The sequence below is a fragment of the Tinamus guttatus genome, unplaced genomic scaffold (genome assembly GCF_059628265.1).
Source record: "Tinamus guttatus ecotype Peru unplaced genomic scaffold, ASM5962826v1 Tinamus_guttatus_pri_ptg000445l, whole genome shotgun sequence".
Taxonomy (NCBI): domain Eukaryota; kingdom Metazoa; phylum Chordata; class Aves; order Tinamiformes; family Tinamidae; genus Tinamus; species Tinamus guttatus.
The window spans coordinates 158,987-167,618 of NW_028288979.1; positions in this window are offsets into that span (position 1 = coordinate 158,987).

The following is an 8,632-nucleotide window of genomic DNA, read 5'->3' on the forward strand; positions in this document are numbered from 1 at the left end:
ACTTTTCCTTGGTTCTGTTTGAGCTCAAGTGCACTGAAACTATCAGTCCCAGGAAGGATTGGTCTCCCACTTTTTGCTTGCTTTTTTGCTTCTGGGAGACTTCTATGAGCCTGTATGTACTTATTTCTTGTACTTTAATATAAAGGAAAATTTTACAAAGCTCTGTGTTCCCACTGTTCACTGGGTTTTAGAGAAAACTAATAAAATTGGACCTTAAAAAAGCATTTCTTCTACTGCTTATTCAGCATTTATTTTTCCCTTAGTTTTTGATGCCATGGTTTTCTGGGTCCTTCAGTTTCCCGAAACAATAATATTTACTGTCTCTCTCACACCTTTTTGCTGGTTAGTTTTATTTTAGTCTCACTGAAAAGAAAGTCTATTTCACAGGAAAACATTTCCCCTTCCATGCACGGGTCACTTTATGCTGAAATTACAGTCCTGAAAAGACTTTCCTCATGGCTTATGTTCCTGGTAAAGATGTTCAACTTTCACTCATTTTTGTTGTGTTTTGTTTTTAGCAGATAGATATAAATTGTTTCAAATTCCCAAGTAATTCATCTGCTATTCAGACCTTTATTTTATTTTAATTAAATCTCTCTTCAGTTTAGTCATACTTTTCAGTCCAAATATTCATCCAGCTCAGAATGTTGGTAAACAGTTGGTATATTTAGGGAAATATATTTAGGGTATATTTAGGGAAACATTAATGAGAAGCTGTGCGTGGAGGGAGCTTTCCTCTGATGCATCCTTCCATCTCCCATTCAACAAGGGAAGCCTCAATTTAGAGGTGTTATTATACTTGTGTGGGAGCATATCTAAGTAACGGAGGCTTCCCGATAGAAGACGGATACGATGAGCCGGACTAAGACCAAGGCAAAAAGATAAAGATCGTGGGAAAGTCACCAGCAGCAAGAACACAGAAGTGGGAGAGGAAGAACCTGTAAACAAGCTTATCAGTGCAGAATAGAGATCTGTGTGCGGGCCAATCATGTAATCGCGTGCCCCGATATCTACAGCCAACCTAGTACAGTAGAAGACGCGTGGACAGTAGTATGTAACCAATCGCAATGTAAGCGTACGTGTGGCTAGATGACTTAGCAGAAATGTAGTAGATAAAGAGAGTGCTGTAACGCGAATAAAGCGATTTCTGCTAGACTCATATTGAAGCCTTCAGGAGTCATGTCCGGCCTCCTGCATGCTTGATATCGGAGTATTGATGTTTCAAAAAATTGGCCTACTCCCTATTTTAACCCATTTATTTCCTTGGCTGTCTCAAATATACCCACAAAGCATCACAACAATGATTTCTATATTTAATTTCTCCTTCCATAAAAAGGTATGTCCCTTACATACCCCAATGACGTATGTTTTATATCGTTTGAAGCAGGAAAAAATCTTTTCCCATTCATCTTCTCTAAAATATTCCTAATTTAATAGACCTTTAGGCATCTGTCCTCTCTCATATCTCTTCTCTGAGTGTTGTCTCCTGTGCTAAAGTGCTCTTTGGTCATATGCAAAGATATAATGTTATGATAATACAAGGAGAAGATATTTATGCTACAATTGTTCACCAGAAGTATCAGTTCAGAAAAACAAGTTGCATGAAAGAATATTTTAGATGTAGTTTTTAGCCTCTAAGCAAACACATCAAATCACATTTCAAATGAAAATTAATGATATATGAATATTAATATGCTCCTGTTTTATCAGACAAGACTGCAATTTGTTGATCTTTCCATGTTGTCATTTTTTTTTCTAAAATGTCTACTTCTTAGGGGCAATATAACTGAAAGATATTTTAGAAAAAAGAAAAGTCAGAGGTCCTGCTAGTAGGAAAAGTATAAATATTTAAAAGCTGTTGGCCTAAAGCTGAAGCTGGCAAAAACCTTTTCAGTAAACATTTTTTCCTCTAAAATATATGGTATTCCATAAATCAAAATAGTTCATTGGAATATATCTATTTCCTTGATATTATCAAAATCTGCATTGCATAATACTAATATATGAATATAATTAGCATTAGATCCATAGTATACATCATATTTGAGGGTAATATCAAAACATGAATAAATGAATCAAAGAAAAATATTACTCTGCAAGACTTCAGCATTATCTAATTTAATAGTTTCTCAGTCTAAACTGGAAATCTGTTGGTATTTTTGAGAGGAGAGATTGGAATCCCTACAATATATAACTTTGCAAGAGTGAGAAGGATTGAGCTGGAATCTCTTCCCTAAGATTTGTAAATTAGGATGCCAGTATGCAGTAAGACTGAGCCACAGTTGGCATGCCGTCCCCTTGCTTTAAAATTACCTTGTTTGTCAGAACAGAAGTAGGCAGATTCCACTGACCAATATCAAAGTCCCATTAAAAGAGAGTGGAGCTTTTCCCCACAGGCCACGTCAGATTGTAAGCCTGGGAGACTCCAGCGCACAGCAATGCCGAAAAATGATGATTGAGGTTATCTACATTAACAAGCGGGTTTAACAATATTTCTTTATTCATTAATGTAATTCATAAATGAGAATAATGAATACATTATTAAAAGTGTACTATTTACTAGTTGCCAAACACAGACAATGAAAGGGAACAGAATGCAAGATGAGCATGATTATTATAAATAAAGAGCTACAGTTCTTCTGTTTAAATATTGTATTAATATGGGGTTCCATACCATCTTAATAAGCATTTAGGGAAATAGTATGTAAAAGCCTATAATCAGGCATTTCTCTGCACTACATTATGGTTATTGCAAAATCAGTTCCAAAAACATAAAATGCCCCTTAAAATATTATCTCCATGTACCATGAACTAAAATATTAATGCTTATCACACATCCAATTTAGCATTTCAAATCTTTTTTAATCAAAGCTGCAGTTTCCTGAGCTATCCTCTCATAGCAAGTTGTTAAACATTGTAAATGCAAAGGTAGACACTAATCAGTGGTTCATATTGAGTGGAGAATGGGGAGGAGGAAAGAAACCTCACATTCGGGTACAGCCACATTTTCTATGTGCATTTATCTGAACATGGCATACAATGAGTGCTAACATTTACTAGGCAAAGCTTTGGCATCACTACAGGATTTACTGTGTCTCCATCAAGGACAACACTCTCGTAGAGCAAACAACAGCAACCCGGGGATTCCAGCTCCAAGAGGAAATACAGTTTTCTATGTAACAATTCATGCAGTTTTTGAGGCAGCAGATGGACATTTTGAACGGAATTGATGCCCATTTGTTGCTTGTTGCTTGTATTTCCAGAAGTTTGAGTTTTAAAGCAAACCCGCCACAAAATGTGTTGAGGTTGTAGAACATGAGCACTTCGGATCCTTCTCTCTGCGCTTTGTGTTCCTGGACAAAGTCACTCACATTGCTCTTTCCCTGAAGGCCAAAGCCCCAATGTGCCCCACGTACAGGAGCCTTAACTCTCATCTCCTCTGTCGATGAGGGTAATTTGAGTTCCCCAAGGCAAACCATATCGTGAGATGTGCACAAGTGACATTTATACTCTCATTTCACTGGCCCCTCAGTGGAATAAAATATGCAGCTTCCCTTCATTTGTGTGGGATACCCGTGTAGGGTGCATTAGCAGGGAAGGTAGGGGTTAAATAGCTAATGTAGAATAAGCTGAGTCTTAGAGCACAAGGACCCATGATAACTGGCAGAGTCCGGATGTCTTGCTCATGGCAGGGGCAGAACCCTTGATAGATGGCAGGGTCAGGATGCCCTGCTCATGGCAAGGTCTGGACCCTTGATAGGTGGCGGGGTTAGGGTGCCCTGCCCTCAATCAGGATGATAGGGGGGCTGCTTATCCAGATGTTTTAATTCAGCAAAATAGATAACATTAACAAGAATGCAAAACAGGAAAACGGGAGGGGGAACACTCTTGGGTAAGAACGGTATAAAAGAGGGACGCTCGAAGTGGTCGGGGTCCGTGGTGTGACCCCTGCGTGGGAAAGCCCGGACCCCAGCTAGCTGGTAATACTTATTATCTTTCTTCTATTAATAAAAGACAATATATATCTATGGTGGTTGTCTCTCTCCCTGTCAGTTCGGATACCGGACCTAACATTTGGGGGCTCGTCCGGGATCCGAATGCAGGGGAGGAGAAAGAGATAGAGAAAGATAATAAGTCAAGGGAGGCCTCAGGGGGTGAGAGTGAGCCGACAGAAATCCAGGTGGACGCACCGAAGGATAGTCGGCTGGAGTCTGAGGGAGACGTCCCTCAGACTCCCACGAGAAGGAAGGGTGGTTGGTTAGGTTGTTTGGGAACACCGTATCTCCTTGACGAAAGGAGACCGGTGTGGGAAGGGAGAATTCTGTTAATAATCGCCCTTACTGGTTTACTGGCAGTTGTATTAACTTTGGTTTTAAGCGACGAGCTTGATACAATGGGACAAGGGAAATCCACCCCTTTGTCATTTATGTTAAATCATTTTGGATATGTTAAACGTCGGGCACATAATTTGTCTGTAGAAGTGTATAAAAACCGATGGGAGGCATTTTGTAAAAGTGAGTGGCCAAGTTTTGATGTAGGCTGGCTGAGAGAGGGAAGTTTTGATTTAGAATTAATAAGGAGAGTAAAAGAGGTAATAATGAGACCTGGGTCAGAAGGACACCCAGATCAATTTCCATATATAATCACATGGGAGGATTTGGTTCTGTATCCACCCCCATGGCTGAAACCTCTTTTGGGGGAGGGTAGGAAAGACGGAAAAGTTGATATTTACGTAGTGAGAAAGGAAGGGAAAAAAGCAGTACTACCAGATTCGACCTTATATCCAGAAATATTAGACGAAGAAAGCAGGCATAACCCCCCCCCTTACGTACCTCTGCCCGAGGCACAAAGGGAGGCGAGTAGTAGTGATCAAAGAAGGGGGAGAAGGGAGAGAAGGGAAGATAGGGGTCCCGCATATAGGACACGATCTCATCAAAGAGAAGATGAAGAAGGAATATCAAGTACCACCCATGCCTTCCCAGTTAGAACGATTGGAACAACTGGGCCACAGGGACAGCGTACGTATCAATACTGGCCATTCTCTTCTAGCGATTTGTATAATTGGAAAAGTCAAAACCCCTCCTTTTCCGAGAAACCGGGGGCGTTAATTGATTTATTAGAATCCATCTTGTTTACGCACAACCCTACCTGGGATGACTGTCAGCAGCTTTTAAAAGTGCTGTTTACGACCGAAGAGCGTGAGAGGATCCTGATCGAGGCGCGAAAGTTGGTGCCGGGAGAGGACGGGAGACCCACCGGGCAGCAGAACCTTATCGATGAAGGATTCCCATTGGTAAGACCACCGTGGGATTTTGAACAACCTGAAGGTAGGGAGCGTCTTCGAACATACCGGCAAACGCTGATGGCTGGGTTGCGGGCGGCGGCACGTAAACCTACTAACTTAGCAAAAGTAAATGCTGTTAGGCAGGAAGCCGAGGAAAGCCCTGCCGCTTTCTTAGAGAGAATATTAGAGGCGTTTAGACAATTCACTCCTTTAGATCCTATGAAGGAGGAGAATCGGGCAGCTGTCATCTTGGCATTTGTAAATCAAGCTGCCCCGGATATAAGAAGGAAATTACAAAAGATTGAGAGGTTGGGGGAGCAAACCTTACAGGATCTTTTAAAGGTAGCAGAGAAAGTGTACAACAACAGGGAGACTCCAGAAGAAAAACAGGAGAGAATAAGAAGGGAGGATTGGAAACACCAGAGGGAAATGGCTAGGAGATTTTTTGAAGCAGGAGAAAAATCAGAGAAGCAAAGAAGGGGACCACCACCCCTCAGAGGAACAGGGGTACGGTTAGGAAAGGATCAATGTGCAATTTGCAAAAAGAAAGGACACTGGAAAAATGAGTGTCCAGAAAAAGGAGAAAGGAGGCCACCTAGAGTACTGGTGGCAAAAGAAGATAGTGACTGAAGGGGCCGGGACTCGGAACCCTTCCCCGAGTCTTGGGTAGAATTAGAAATGGAAGGGAAACGTGTAAAATTTCTGGTAGACACAGGGGCTGAATACTCAGTAATAAATAAAGCAGCGGGGAAACTATCGACAAGGAAAGCTCGAGTACGAGGGGTAAATGGGAGTAAGGTATATCGGTGGACATCAGAAAGGAAGGTAGATGTAGCTAATAGACAAATCACGCATTCATTCTTGTATATACCGGAGAGTCCGGTACCCTTAATGGGCCGGGATCTCCTAACTAAATTGGGGGTAAGGATATATTTCGAGGACGATGGGGTAAAGATCAATGACCGGGAAGGACAACCGATACAGGTCCTGACTGTTAGATTAGAGGACGAATATAGACTGTATGAAGAGAGGAAGGAAGAAATTGGACCAGAAACTCAAAAATGGATGAGGGAACTCCCAGAAGTATGGGCAGAGAATTCGGGGATAGGAGAGGTTAAAGGGAAAACTCCTCTGGTCGTGGAATTAAAACCAGGAGCTCACCCGATTAGGGTTAAACAGTACCCAATGACCCCTGAAGCTCGACAAGGGATAGCGAAGCACATTGAAAGGTTACTGGAAGCTGGCATTCTGCGTAAATGCAAATCTCCGTGGAATACTCCTCTACTGCCAGTAAAGAAGCCCGGAGGAGATTTCAGGCCAGTTCAAGATCTGAGAGAAGTTAATAAAAGAGTGGAGGATGTGCATCCTACAGTCCCGAATCCATACACTCTGTTAAGTACGATGCCACCAGATATGGGATGGTATACAGTTTTAGACTTAAAGGATGCCTTCTTTACCATCCCCCTGACAAAACAGAGCCAGGAAATGTTTGCTTTTGAATGGGAAGATCCCGAGAGCGGATATAAGGGTCAGTTAACTTGGACCCGATTACCACAAGGGTTCAAAAATTCACCGACTTTGTTTAATGAAATACTGCAGGAAGATTTGAGTGAATTCAGGAGACAGAATCCTAGTGTGAAATTGCTTCAGTATGTGGATGATCTGCTGCTAGCAGCAAGAACGAAAGAGGAGTGCGAGGAAGGTACGAGGAAGTTGTTGCAAGAATTGAATAAACTAGGATACCGAGTAAGTGCTAAGAAAGCTCAGCTATGTAGTCCTGAAGTAACATATCTGGGATATAAGATACGAGATGGTAGGAGATGGCTAACTGATGCCATGAAAGAGACTGTTCTTCGGATTCAGGAGCCCAGATCTCCAAGGGAGGTTCGAGAATTCTTGGGGACAGTAGGATACTGCCGTTTGTGGATACCTGGATTTGCAGAGAAAGCGAAACCTCTGTATGAGGCGAGTCGAGAGAAACCGGACTGGCAGTGGACAGAAGCTATGGGAAAATCTTTTGAGGAACTGAGATTAGCCCTGCTAGAGGCCCCTGCACTTGCACTCCCGGACCCAGCCAAGGATTTCCATTTATATGTGAGCGAAAGAGCGGGAATTGCTAAGGGAGTGCTAACTCAAAAACAAGGACCTTGGAAAAGGATAGTGGCGTACTTATCAAAGAAATTAGACCCAGTCGCCGCAGGGTGGCCCTCGTGCCTTAAAATCATTGCAGCCGTGGCAATGATGGTTAAGGACGCAGACAAACTCACGTTTGGGCAAAAACTGTATGTAATGGCTCCTCAATACGTAGAGGCATTACTCAAACAGCCGCCTGAAAGATGGATAACAAATGCTAGGCTGACTCATTACCAAGCCTTACTTTTAAACCCAGAAAGGATTATGTATACGTCCCCAACGACTTTAAATCCAGCCACTCTCCTACCTAACCCAGAATATGAAACACCTGTGCATAATTGTCAGGAGGTGTTAGCTGAAACTGCGACAGTGCGGGAAGATTTAAAGGATGAGCCGCTGCAAGGGGGAAAAGTGTGGTTTACAGATGGAAGTAGCTTGGTCGAGCAAGGAAAAAGAAGGGCGGGAGCTGCAGTGGTAAACAGTAAAGGAGAAATAGTTTGGAGCCAGCGTTTACCAGACGGCACTTCGGCTCAGAGAGCGGAACTGATAGCCTTGGCTAAGGCACTAGAAATGGCAGAAGGAGAGCGAGTGACGATTTATACAGATAGTCGCTACGCATATGGGACAGTGCATATACACGGAGCAATATACAGAGAAAGGGGATTTCTTACCTCCGCAGGAAAAGAAATCCGAAACAAAGAAGAGGTTTTGCACTTGCTGTCAGCTTTGCAGAAACCAAAAGCAGTGGCAATTGTGCATACCTTAGGACATCAGAAGAAAACCGATACGATAAGTAGAGGGAATGCAGCTGCAGATAGTGCAGCCCGGCGAGCTGCGTTAGAAGGACAAATACAAAGGGTACTAGCCCTGACTCACAACACTTTAGGAGAAGAAGAGGAAATTGGAGAGGATGAATACACCCCGGAGGAGAAGGAGTGGATTCAAAAGGTCGCAGAAAAGCAAAGTGCAGGAGAAGGACATTACGATACAGAAGGAAGAATGTTAATTCCTAAGCGGTTGGGACAGAAGATGGTGCAACAGTTACACAGTACCACACACTTGGGGGAAAGAAAAATGGGACTGTTAATAGAAAAGTTCGGGTTGAGATTCCAAGATCAGAGGAAAATATTAAGAGGGATAATAGAGGGATGTCAAGCATGCCAGGAAATGAAACCATCGAGGGTCAGGAAGGTACATGAAGGTATAAGGGAAAGG